The sequence below is a fragment of the Labeo rohita genome, chromosome 10 (genome assembly GCF_022985175.1).
Source record: "Labeo rohita strain BAU-BD-2019 chromosome 10, IGBB_LRoh.1.0, whole genome shotgun sequence".
In the NCBI taxonomy this organism is placed as follows: Eukaryota; Metazoa; Chordata; class Actinopteri; order Cypriniformes; family Cyprinidae; genus Labeo; species Labeo rohita.
In genome coordinates, this window is record NC_066878.1 from 14,778,293 (window position 1) to 14,791,154 (window position 12,862).

Below are 12,862 nucleotides of genomic sequence, written 5' to 3' on the forward strand. Positions count from 1 at the left end.
TAGAATATAGGTAAATTAAATTAAATAAGCACCAATATTTATAAAATATTAGTATATTTTGTAATATTCATTGTCATTTAAAAAGTAACATTTTTATAATTTTCTTAATTTTTCTGGAATTTTTTTTTTTTTTTTTTTACACAATTCACTGTAGCAGAGCATGGTTGAATATTAAATGAAATATTTAAAATATTAAAATAAGAAATATGAAAATAAGAAAGGTACACTTTAAGACTTTACATAAAGTCTATCGAAACAGCTCCCAAACTACTACTCTTTTTATAAATTGTGATTTAAACTTTTTAAAATATTAGTACATTAAAATACTAGTATATTTTGTAATATTCACTGTCATTTAAAATTTTACATTTTTAAAATTCTTAATTTTTCAGGTTTTTTTTTTTTTTTTTTTTTTTTACAGAATTCACTGTAAGAGAGCATGGTTGAAATATTAAATAAAATATTTAATATATATATATATATATATATATATATATATATATATATATATATAGTTCTAATAAAATAAGAAAGGTACACTTTAAAATTTTACATAAAGTCTATCCAAACTGCTCCCAAACTACTATATATAGACAGACAAATAACAATGGCACATTACTACAATATATATACAATAAAAATGTACTTATTTTTTAAGAAACTTGTTATTCTTATTGTTCTTATATATATATATATATATATATATATATATATATATATATATACATATACATACACACACACACACACACATAAATATAAATTATAAATTATTATTATTATTTTTTTTTTTTTTTTTTTTTTTTTCCCTTGCATCCAGGTTGTGTTTGCAAATTAAGGATATTTTGACAGCGATGTCAATGTTCATTATTCATGAAATTTTTATTTTTTACTATAACTTTCCATTTCACTGTTGAGATGTGATTGGAACAGATCATATAACACTGGGTGAATTTGACAATTTTGTCTTATTCCTCACAAGGCACCAGGAAACTACAGCTAAAGTTTGACTTGCGCATACTTTTATACAAATATTCAGAGAATAATGAACTCTTCGATTCTTCTAATTGTGGCTTAGACTGTCAGGACTGTCAGTAGTCACTGATATTGAAAACTGTTAATTAAACGTTCTGTTAGTTGTCTAAATAAATTAACTTAAATAGTTCTATTATAGCCCTTAATTAACTCGGTACAAGGGAAAATACGCTCTTTTTAAAACCCTAAAACACCCACGTAACAAACTGAATCTGATAGCAGCGTAAACAACTCATACCAACTGTTTTTAATCTTAAAATATCGATTTCAAAACCATTCTGATGGTTCACTTACTTCTGATAAATCGACTGGCTTCTGTTTCTTTTACGCTTTCTTCCAAACATCTGTTCTGGGAGAACAGTTTGGAGAGTTGTTGCTTGCGAAATTCTGCAAAAAGCGCTTACTGCTTTACGGCAGCAACAAATGCACCCTACAGCTATATTTACGACAATGAATTCACGTACTTAACTGTAGGTGGCTCCAAAGTCGCAATAATACACTAAACTAGATACATTTGCTTTCAAGTTGATTCATATACAAAAATATCCACAAATTCCATAATAGAATAATAATTAATAAATTAAATAATTTTATTATACACAAATAAATCCATTTCCAGTCACAGAAAATTTCAAAAAATAACTGAGGATTTACTATAGTAAAAGTGTAGTAACCATGGTTTTTGGTGAATTGATTTCCATTTGTATAACCACAGTTTTACTAAAAAATACCATGGTTAATTTGTGGTTATAATAGTTTAACTATAGTAATCATGTTTTTGGTTTTATTTGTAGTCAAATCATGGTTAATTTATCCTTTAACACAAAATGACTCATTTTCTGACTTGTTTGTGCATTAACTGCATATAAAAATCACATGTATTTGTTCCTACTGCACTGTAAGTTTTGTAAAGTCATTTCCAGTTCAATTACACTAAACTGACTTGTTGAATCTTACATAAATAATAAAAAATGAATACAACTGGATAAATTAATTTGAGGAGTTCAAGTAATGGAAAAACATATGTTGACTTGACTGAATGATAATATAATTTTTATTGACATAGCAGTTCATTTATATTAGTGCATACACTGAGGGAAATGTTCATAAATGTGGCACATATGTTATGATAGATGCGTTGATGATTTTTGGCAGGTAGCTATTTAATAATGTGTATCTGTAATAATGTATGCTACAGTCAGCCAATGACTATACATTATATTAATACAATCAATGTAAACATACAGTTGAGGTCAAAAGTTTACACCCCCCATTCAGAATCTGCAAAATATTATTTTATTAAAATAAGAGGGATCAGACAAAATGCATGTTGTTTATTTAGTACTGACCTGAATAAGATATTTTACATTAAAGATGTTTCCATATAGTCCACAAGAAAAAAATAATATTTGAATTTATAAAAATGACCCTGTTCAAAAGTTTACATCCCCTTGATTCTTAATACTGTGTGGTTACCTGAATGATCCACAGGTGTGTTTTTTTCACATGAGTCCCTTGTTTGTCCTGAACAGTTAAACTGCCTGCTATTCTTCAGAAAAATCCTTCAGGTCCCACAAATTCTTTGCTTTTCCAGAATTTTTGTGTATTTGAACCCTTTCCAGAAATGACTGTATGATTTTGAGATCTTTTCACACTGAGAACAACTGAGGGACTCAATATGCAACTATTACAGAAGGTTCAAACACTCACTGATGCTCCAGAAGGAAAAATGATGCATTAAGAGCCAGGGGTGAACACTTTTTGAATTTAAAGAATCAAGGTCAATTTAACTTATTTTGTCTTCTGGGAAACATGTAACTATCTTCTGTAGCCCTTAAAGGGCAGTACTAAATGAAAAAATGTGATATTTAAGAAAAATAAGAAAAAATTACAGATCTCCATTCTGTTCAAAAGTTTTCACCCCCCAGTTCTTAATGCATTGTTTTTTCCTTTTGCAACATCAGTGAGAATTTGAACCTTCTGTAACAGTTGAATATGAGTCTCTCAGTTGTCCTCAGTGTGAAAAGATGGATCTCAAAATCATACAGTCATTGTTGGAAAGGGGTTTATTTTGGTAAAATAATTAACATTTAGCAGATTCTGAAAGGGGGATTCTGAAACTTTTGACTTCAAATGTACACATATAAATACAAGACATATTTCTATCTTGAAACATTGTTTGCTTAAGCATAAAGGTCATGTTACCCTAAGTTGTTTTCTAATTGACTGATAAATTTACCTTTTTTTAACTCCCATTGCAGGACTCCAGTAATTCCTGAAATAGGTCTAATAACCAGCAGGCCATTAAAATACCTTGCTGCCTGTTGTACTGTGCGGTCACCCAATCAATCACCGCTCTCCATGGTAATTGTAGTTTAATTGCAAGACAACTGCCCAGAGAGTGTGTTTCTTTATATAGTTACCCTGTAAACCCATTTGTAACCATGACTTTATGCATGATAATCACCTGCAAATCTTTCAAACAAATTTAGACATGGATGCAAGGGAAGAAACTGTGTCATATTGCTTCATCTAATTAACAGAGAATGCTATAATCGCATCCAAAACACCCATTGCACAATCAGGGTAAGGGTGTGTGGCGAGTATCAACACAGCTGCTCAAAACACGCGTTGGTATTCAACGCATGCAAACGCGAGTAGCCTGACAATTACCATGCACTGCTGAAAATGCTCACTTCGCTCAAATTCAGATTAGCTGCTGGATCTGCCTCTTCATTATTTACGAATTTTACCTTTGAAGACGCTTGTGCAGCAAAAGCACATGCCTGTTTTTTCTCCTTAGTCCGATGGCAGTTGCTCGAGCCCCTCTCTTTCACCTTCATGTCTGTTTGTAGAAGACGAGACCATCAATCAGAAAATCAGAAAGCTGGAGAGGAATCTGACAGCACTCACCTGTTCTCTTGAAGGTGAACTGGCAGCATATAGCCTATTGGCTTTTCCTCCTTTTCCTACTATTCTGTATTCTGGTCTTTGATACTTTCGAATGAAGTCTGCATGAAACATGTTTAAAAATTTGTCTGACAACCCAGAGATCTTAGTGCTGTTAGGTGCTGAAAATCCATCTTAAGACAGAAGCTTGGCAGCTCAGCCATCACCTACATAACATATAACTGCATTCACATAGCATTCAATTTCAAATATTCCATACGCATGAAAAAAAAAAAAAAAAAAAAAAAAAATATATATATATATATATATATATATATATATATTTTTATTTTATTTATTCTTTTAAATTTATTATTTTATTTTAAATTGTATTATTTACAAAAGAAAGACGTTTTGAGTGAACTGTTACAGTGACCAACTTACTGTCTACTAGCTGTAAACTTGAGGGGAATTTACTTCATACTTCCAATAACAATCTTGGGACCAGTTGATTAAAAAAGTAACCCTGATAGCACACGTACATCTCAGAGATGTCTATTTGACGTCTGCATTTACAAGACGTATTTTTTAGAGTGTTTGCTCATCTGCAATACGTCTATTGGACATTTCCTATCAGATGTCAAATAGACGTATATTAGATGTCTTTAAGATGTTTATGATTTAGAATGTATGTAAAACTGACATCTTACAGACGTCTGTCAGATGTTTGTACACAGCAGATGCTTTCCAGATTAAGTGATCTTTAACAGACATCTTGCAGATGTAAGTGTGTTATCTTGGAACTGGAAAAAGAATTAATTCAAATAGTTTAATTAATTAAAATTTTAAATTAATTAAAAAGTTAATTCTGAGAAAGTTAATTCTTCTTTGGTTTGCACCTCATTATTTTGATATTTTGATTTTTTTTAAAGAGATTTCCAGGAATTAAGACTTGTATGACTTAATATGACATAAATTATGTCTCTTGCTGAAATACATAGAAAAGCCATAAAAGATTTCAGAAACATGCGTCGGCATGTTTACATCGTGCCAGGATGGCATCTAGAGTTTCTTGTCTCTGCCATTTGTAAGTTCTTTCAGTAGCTGTGGTCTACTAAAAGCCTCAAAGGCATCAGGGCTAAAGTGGAGAGAACAAAAACGCAGGTCTTTAGGAAGTTTCATTTGTCCACAGGCATCTTCCCATTATTTTCTCCTCTTCTTATCGCTAGGAAAGCAGTGAAGACTTACATTGCTTCTTTTGTTGCCCTCAACTCAAAATTACAACCAAAAGCCGCACAATGTGGCATTTTATCAGTATTTTATTTTCATAGTTGTGTATTCTGAGTTGTGCTGCAGTAAAAATAGCAACAGGTAGTGCCAGTAGCTCTACAGTAGCTTACATCATCAAAATAATGCCCCCCATAGTCCAAAATACATATAAAACGATGTGGATTTTTAAATAACGCAAATCTTTCTTGGGCTTTCTGCTACATATTTCAGTAAGAAACATAATTTACATTATACTAAGCCATATAAGTTTTAATACCCGGGGTTTCTCTTTAAACACCTTTTGAATACGTTATTAAACTTTTCAAAGGCAGTGTAAATGCTTGTAACACTGACAGTTTATGAAACTGCATATCCGGTTCAGTAGGACAGCATCTAAAACGCAAGACGCAAGGCAGTAAAATGTAAACCCTGAAGTGTCCGTCTAATGCATGTTTTAAAAGAGTCATCAAAATTCACTTTTACATGTTGTTTGAACATAAATGTGTGTCGTCAGTGTGTGTACACAACCATCCTATTATGCTAAAAATCCACCCAGTGGTATTTTTGTAATCTTTATAAGAAACCGCAACACTTACAAAGGCCGCTCCCACGATAGTTGATTGACATGACCGTCTTACCTTAGACCCGCCCTGACTGAGCTGTAACAGTTTGACTCCAACTGCCATTTTTTCGACTCCAGTGCAAGGGAAGACAACAATGGCTCCGACTGAGAGATTGAGGTATTCTGTTATTGGATGGTATAATGATCATAGCAGTCATCATTTACTCCTGACATCTGAGCCGCTAAAGACGCAGAAGATTAATGTTACTTTCATTTTAGAAGGAAATGCCCCTGTCCATCTACATAAATGCATTTATGTTCACATAAATCATTTGTGATGCAGCTTCACCTACAACAGAAGTGAGTATTTTTATGCATCTTTGCAAATCGCCTTTCTTAATAATGTGCTAGTTAGCAAGTTTCGTGGCTAAATGCAGCTAAAGTAAACAGATCGGCTCGTCACCCCACAGAAGAGAGGGGCGGGGTGAGCAGAGCTCATTAGTATTTAAAGAAACATGCAATAGAATGGCCCGCACTGCTCTGATTTTGGCTGGTTTTGCATGGTAAAAGTATGTTATAGACGTAATTCTCGTTAAGACCCTAAAGAATCATATCGGCTTGTGGGAAATGGGCATCCAATTACCCCTTTATTAAGGAAAACTACTGAAAAGCAAAAAGTGGAATGTAAAAAATGTGTCCGTTAGGGGCAGCTTACTCAAAACACAGTACTGCACAGGGTTGCCATGTCTGTGCAACAAACCAGGCCAAAGGCCAATCAAAATTAGCCCAAAACAAGCCCAATAACACTATCCAAATATCAAAACTCAACATATGCCAGTGTAAACATAAGGTCCCTCTCTCTCACAATACTTGTATCTAGCACAGTTTTATTATTGGTATATAGTAAAATATTTCAAAAAACTTATTTCAGTTAATTACAATTTATTCAGTATGTCAAATCTTTAAATTGCGAAAATAAATCAACCACAACAACAGTTTATACACAGCCCAATTCCGCAGGAAAACTGCAAACTTGCCAACACTACTATTAGCAACCATTCTGTAATGATTTTAATCGTTAAAGGAAAAGTTCACTTCCAGAACAAAAATTTACAGATAATTTACTCACCCCGTTGTCATCCAAGATGTTCATGTCTTTTTTTCTTCAGTTGTAAAGAAATTATGTTTTTTGAGGAAAACATTTCAGGAATGGTCTCCATATATTGGACTTCAATTGTGCCCCCAAGTTTGAAATTCCAAAATGCAGTTTAAATGCAGCTTCAAATGGCTCTAAATGATCCCAGCCGAGGAGTCTTATCTAGCAAAATGATCAGTTATTTTCTAAACAAATCGACAAAATTGACCAATCGTTTCGCTAGATAAAACCCTTTTTCCTAGGCTTGGATCATTTAGAGCAGTTTAAAACTGCATTTGGGAGGTTCAAACTTCAGGGCACCATAGAAGTCCATTATACTGAGATAATTCCTAAAATGTTTTCCTCAAGAAACATAATTTCTTATCGACTGAAGGAAGAAAGACATGAAAATCTTGGATGACAATGGGGTGAGTAAAATATCTGTACATTTTTGTTCTGAAAGTGAACTTCTCCTTTAACAGCTGACCGTTTGTAATGTTTGTAATAATAAACTTCTGTGATGGTTTCTGTTGTTTTTTTTTGGCACGGGTGTTTGACGATATAACTTTTTTAAAGTTACATTTCATAGACATCTTCTTACCCCATGTTTACATCGAAAAACAGTAAAAAAAGAGTAGTGCAGCTTAATGCAAAAACACATTCTGTGTGAACAGCCATTAAGCGTTTTAATTCAACTGAAGCACACATGATTTGGAACAAGTACACACACAGAGAAGCAGCTCCATTTTGTGTTGCATAGTGAGCTTCCTTTTCTCTAGTATTTTTATGCACTTGATAAGATTGTTCAGAAAGGCGAAAAAAGAACTCATTTTCCAGTTAATGTCCCTCAACGATATTCCAGCGGAATAGCAGTGTTCTCACGGCTCTGTTCCTGTACGGCTGCTTGGCTGACTCTCACTGATATGGTCTTTTGGATGACACTCCAGAAAATGTTATTTCCAGCAAATGTCACCCTGACTTCACTGATCTCTCTGACAGTGCTCGGGACGGCTCAGATATACCCCCGTTCTGGAAAAGCTGATCATGTTCTATGCTTCTGCCGCCCGGAGCACCCTTCTCAACATCCCATTTACTTTAGACTGAATGCTGTGCTTTAGAACAGACTGCCTCCACTGAGAGGAAAACAACCTTGGAGCTTTCTCCCCATCTGGGATGTGAGAACGAATTTACACACCCGCCATCCCATTAATTAATGTTTGGAAATGATTTGCGGGGAAAATTTTGGTTGTGCCTGGCAGAGCCAACCTTGTTTGGCCACCTGACCGTTCCCTCGTCAGCTTACCGTGTGCCTTTCCTCCTGCACAGTGGTTGATGACAGGCCGCAGCTCTCTGGCTGATGTCCCTTTGGTTTGCAAGGGTACAGCAGCTGTCAGTACTTTGCTTTCAGACAGGCACTAATTTGATAATACACCTGAAATAAAATGGGCTATGGCTGGATTTCAGGTTTAAGAGTTCCTGCTTCCATCTCCATTGTTTTCGGCCTCACATCTGAACATGTTCACAGATGGGTGGAGGAAAAGGGTGACCTCAGCTGTTTGGGTGAAAACGTAATTTCTACAATCACGTTTAAAGGATTAGTTCACTCCTAAATTAAAATTTCCTAATAATTTGCTCAGCCCCAGGTCATCCAAGATGTCTGTGTCTTTCTTGCTTCAGTCTAAAAAGAAATTAAGGTTTTGGAGGAACACATTCCAGGATTTGTGATTAAAAAGTATATACATTTTTATATTGTATGTATATTCAAAATGTATATTTTACATTTTTTTAGAAAATGACTGATTATTTCACTAGACAAGATCCTTATTCCTCGTGTGGAATCGTGTAGAGCCATTTGACGCTGCATTAAAACCATTTGCACCTTCAACCTGCTGATCCTCATTGAAGTCCACTCTATGGAAAAAAATCCTGGAATTTTTTCCTCAGAAACCTTAATTTCTTTTCGCCTGAAGAAAGAAGGACATGATTATCTTGGATGACATGGGGGTGAGTAAATTATCAGGAAATTTTAATTCTGGATGAACTAATCCTTTAGCTTTGTTTTGTGCCTCCATGTATTAAATTATCTTAAGTTGAAGATTAAGAGCCAAAATGTTGAGAAGTGTGGAAAAATTGGTACATGTCTTCATTAAAAGCAGGGTAGATGATTTGGTTCAAAAACATTTTTTGTTATGCTGTTTTAAAGTCACTTCACATCCTATTACATTCTAAAAAATGCCTAAAAATGATTTTTTTTAACCTAATTGCTGAGTTATGCCTGTTGGGTCATTATGTTGGGTTATTTTTCCAGTGTTGGGTAGTTTTTGTGTAACCCAGCTGCTGGGTTAGTGGCTGGGTCAATCTCACTGACCACTGAAACTTTACACCCCTTCCCTCCCTCCAACGAAACAACCCAGCAGGGACTCACTTCAACCCAGCTGTTGGGTTACAGTTGAAGCGCGGGCTTTTCATTCTCTACAGGAAAGAGCGAACCCTCAGCACCGCCGATTTAGTGCACTTCTTCAATGAAATTAAGGTTTGTATACATTTTACTTACAGCATATACGTTATATTGTATACGTTTTATTTGTCTATAAAGTCTTTGCTGTGCTGTAAAGGATTTTATGTTGCGCAACATACAGGGATGAGATGTCATGTCAGTCAGCTAAATGCGCCACGGTTAGGTCGCATGACAGAAATGCCTTGTCTAACTGATTTTATTCATTGTATTACTAATTCTAATTAAATCGGATGTTAAAATGTGTTCTAAAAACTCTGAACTGTTTGTTTATGGACAGGTCAGTGAAACACGAGGCGGCGGCAGTCTGAAGTTCGCAGATTCCCCGGGGAACAGCAGCCCATCACCAGCTCAGATTTCAGCGACACACTGGAATGAGAATCGGCACTATTTTGGTTAAAACAGAGAACCGTTTAATACACTTGAACTAAAATATTACTTTTAAATGTTATATTTTTTTCTAAAATGCTTGTTAAATGAGTTTTAAATGTATGCAAAGTCGATAACTACACTTAAAAAACAATCTGGGCTATTTTGGTAACCCAACGCTGGGTTAAATATGGACAAACCCAGCGTTGGGTTATTTTAACCCAGCCAGTTGGGTTAAATATTTGCCCCAACATAACTCAAATATTGATTGAAAATTACTACTGCTGGCTTAAAATGAACTGAAAATAGGTTGGAAATTAAAATGCAGACTAGAGGCAACAGTAATAATCAAAACGTGAACATTTATTAATAAAAACACCAACCATGGGCAAAAATCTAAAACAAACTGAATTATGCAGCACAGCTTTCAACATTGCATACATTTAAAATCGTTTAACAAGAATTTTAGAAATGAAAATACAACATTTAAAAGTAATATTTTAATTCAAGTGTATTAAACGGCTCTCAGTTATCGCTTTTAACCGAAATAGTGCCAATTCTCGTGCCGGTGTCGCTGAAATCTGAGCCGGTGATGGGCTGCTGTTCCCCGGGGAATCTGCGAACTTCAGCCTCATGTTTCATTGGTAGCCGAAAGGTGCCCTGACTGACGGACCTGTCCATAAACAAACAGTTCAGAGTTCTGAGAACATATTTTAGCATCCGGGTTAATCAGAATGAGTATTACAACGAATAAAATCAGTTAGACAAGGCATTTCTGTCATGCGACATGACCGTTGCTGGTGCATTTAGCTGAGTGATCTCGACATGTAGCATTGGGCAAAATAAAATCATTTACAGCACAGCGAAGATAGACAAATAAAACGTATACAATAAGGTATACGTTGTACATAAAATGTATACAAACCTTAATTTCACTAAAGAAGCGCACAAAACTGGCGGCGCTGATGGTTCGCTCTTTCCTGAAGAGAATGAAAAGCCCACGCTACGACTGTAACCCAACAGCTGGGTTGAAGTGAGTCCGTGCTGCGTTGTTTCGTTGCAGGAAGGGGTGTATATTTTCAGCGATCAGTGAGATTGACCCAGCCACTAACCCAACAGCTGGGTTACACAAAAACTACCCAACACTGGAAAAATAACCCAACACAATGACCCAACAGGCATAACCCAGCAGTTGGGTTAAAAAAAATAACCTAGCGTTTCTTAGAGTGCATGCTGCCCTGGTGAAAAAAACAGCATATGCTGGTAGGTATGTTTTTAATGCTGGAATGCTGGTTAGGTAGGTTTTGATGCTGGTTTAAGCTGGTCCTTTGCTGGTTTATGCTGGTCCTTAGCTGGTTTATGCTGGTCCTTGACCAGCAACATGACCAGCAAAAACCAGCAAAGGACCAGCTTAAACCAGCATATATTTCTGATCTCACTTAAATAAATGTTCACGTTTTGTACTATAATATTTCTCACCGGCGAATGAGACATGAGGTAATCTGACAGCCCTGCATTCAATCATCCACCAACACCGTCTCTCATCGTGTCGCAGGTTAGCGTTTGGTCTGCCTGTGCGTGGTCACGTGTTGGAAGAGGCATGGCTTTTGAGAGAGTGATCGTCTATCTATCCTATCTTTAATTTATGTGTGTTGAAATAAAAAATGATGAAACAGACAAATAATTTGGTTGGTTTTTCTTGTGAAATGTGTTAGAATTATGTTAACTTCTCAGTTCCAGGTGTTCATGCATCTTACTTTACGTCCATTATTAAGGGACACTTTCATAAATCATCCAGATTAATAATTGACACGTTCATTGATTTTAAGCTTGGAGTCATATCCATGCATATGATAATGCATTTCCTATTGCACTTCCTATACAAGAAGAAAACGTATTTTTTAGTTTAGCAAATTATGTTAATTTAACCACACAACTCTATTTTGTAAGCATGCGGGTTTATTACTACAATGACCAGCACTACGCTAATCTCATTACTTTTCCTTTACTTCTAGCCAGTTTCATTACACTCCAAACAAGCTGTAATGTGCCTGCTGAAGGTTCCCGTGGATGCCTCAAATGTAAATAATTGGAGGAATCAGGCTATCTAATCAGTCATCTGCTAGGCTGCTTGAAGAGAGCCAGATCACTACTCTCCATATGTTTGCAATACTGAAGCTCTGCCAGCACTGGAAGATCTGTCGCTGTTAAGACACACACACATATTTCCCCCTTTTTTTTAATCGGAGAATTATTACAGCTAAAGCATTACTACACAACCTTGAAACATGTATCACATTTCTTTACGCCCGTGGCACTTTTCCTGAGTTCAACACGCAGTCAAAAGAGGCCGCGATCTTCTCCGAGTTCAGTTTCAGGGCATCATAAATGAGATTTTTATTGCTGGCTGTAGTTTCTCTTTGTCACGTAGTTGCTTCGTGCTGGATGGAACGAGACGAGAGACGAGATAACAAGCAACAATATATTTAATATAAACTTCTGGTAGCATAAGCTGGAACAGGCAGGAACACAGAGCGATAATCCACACACGTAGAACAAACAAACGTTAAAGACCGACAGGGAACTCAAGAAACAAACAGGCTTATAAAGGTGAACTAATTGTTGCAAACAGGTGAAGGGAATGACGCTAACGAGGGTAAAACCAAATCAGACAGATCGACGGGGGGAGACAATGGGAAAAACCAATGACATGCACAGACATGAATGTGACATTACTCCCCCCTCCGAATAGGCGCGTCTCGCGCCGTATAACATCGAAAGAGGAGGGAGGGTGGGCAGTTCAGGAGGCCATGGCGGGTCGGGGAGTTCAGGAGGCCATGGCCAGACAGACAGTTCAGGGAAAAACAACACAGTCCAGGGGGGCGACGAAGGTGGGAGGAGCCAGGGAGGAAACAGGAGGGACCCAGAGCAGGAGAAGCAGAGGGAGACCCAGACCGCAGCCATGATGACCCACGGTGGAGCCGATGGAGGGAGGAGCCATGGTGGAGGAAGGGCTGACGACTCCAGGGGGCCGACCGACAGAGGCGGAGCAGCTGGCGGAGGAGCCCGAGGCGGAGACGGAGAGCCG